Genomic DNA, 1,240 nt, shown 5'->3' on the forward strand with positions numbered 1-1,240 from the left:
AAGGTATGATGAGATGCAATTCCTTTTTATAGCGTATAGATTGCTCGACCTTAATTAGGTGTGAATTACGTTTTTTGAAATTCGAAAAACGAGGAGTGCTCACAAATCGATTGGAGAAGCATTGGTCTAGAAGGATATTGGCTTTTTCTGCCTCACAAAAGCCAAAATCTGAGTTAAGCAAAATCAGAGTTTTGATGCGCATTGTTTTTAAACTAGATAAAACACATCCAAGTAAACTACACATTTGTTAGTTAGTGCATGTTTTTTTTTATTTGATTATTTTAATGCGTTGGAGCGTCATTCACTCTTAGGCTTTCTTTACCATGTTTAGTCAAAGGTGTTTTAAAATTATTATAACAATAAACAATAAAAAGAATGCAAGATCCCGATAGTTTTCGTCCTGCTAATCTGCCCATCTGACGATAGAAAACTGATTAAACTTACTTTAAAAGATGCAGTATATCTTTCAATGATATGTGATCCAACGCCTTCTTACTGAATTTTACCTTACTGCATGTTACAGAATCTTAAAAACCATCCAAGACAAGCTGTTGATAATAAGAAGAGTGTGGAAAATTCTTTAAAGAATATTGAGCTTTGAATAGATGTTTTAAGCCATCCTCAACGTCCTCGCCACATGACCGTTAGAGGTTCACATGAGTAAATATAGAAACATGATTGAAACACATCTCCTGTATTGTATTTCAACACCTAATCAAGTACGTACACTGAATAGTTCATTCATTTAATTGTAAACGCATCTACTCTCTATGAAATACAGTGACAACAAAATCCAATCCATAGAACCAAAAGACATTTGTTTATAATTAACAAACGAAATTACTAAACATGAACCAACCTCCCAAAAATAGATTCGAAATAGCCCCTTCTCAAATCTCGTTTGAGGTTTCTCTGAAAGTGAGTAGTGGTGTGTTTTCCATTTAATCTTCTTCCAATCCGTCTTTTCATTCATACCTTCTCCTAAATTCTCACCACCGATGGCTCGAAAATCATATTCTAGAGGAGATTGGATCCAACTTTTCATTGACCTAAAGGCACGTTCCCAAGCCTTCTCTTTTAAATGAATACTTGTGACCTTTTTTAAATATTCGAGTATCCAGGATGTTCGAATGACTAGACAGGCTGATCTCGTTAGGTCATATCATCAGTCAAATTGAGGATGGTAGATCCTGTGTCGATATTATGGGATAATTATCCTCTGCTCTCCTTGTAAACTAAG

The 1,240-nt window shown here is 34.8% G+C and overlaps 1 protein-coding gene across 1 annotated transcript in view; it reads left to right on the forward strand.

Annotated features, from left to right (window-relative positions):
* LOC131878401 (inositol polyphosphate-4-phosphatase type I A-like) overlaps nucleotides 1-1,240 on the forward strand; it is a 41,149-nt gene that overhangs the window by 7,752 nt on the left and 32,157 nt on the right. The gene's annotated exons all lie outside the window — the stretch shown is intronic.

The sequence above is a fragment of the Tigriopus californicus genome, chromosome 3 (assembly GCF_007210705.1).
Source record: "Tigriopus californicus strain San Diego chromosome 3, Tcal_SD_v2.1, whole genome shotgun sequence".
NCBI lineage: Eukaryota > Metazoa > Arthropoda > Copepoda > Harpacticoida > Harpacticidae > Tigriopus > Tigriopus californicus.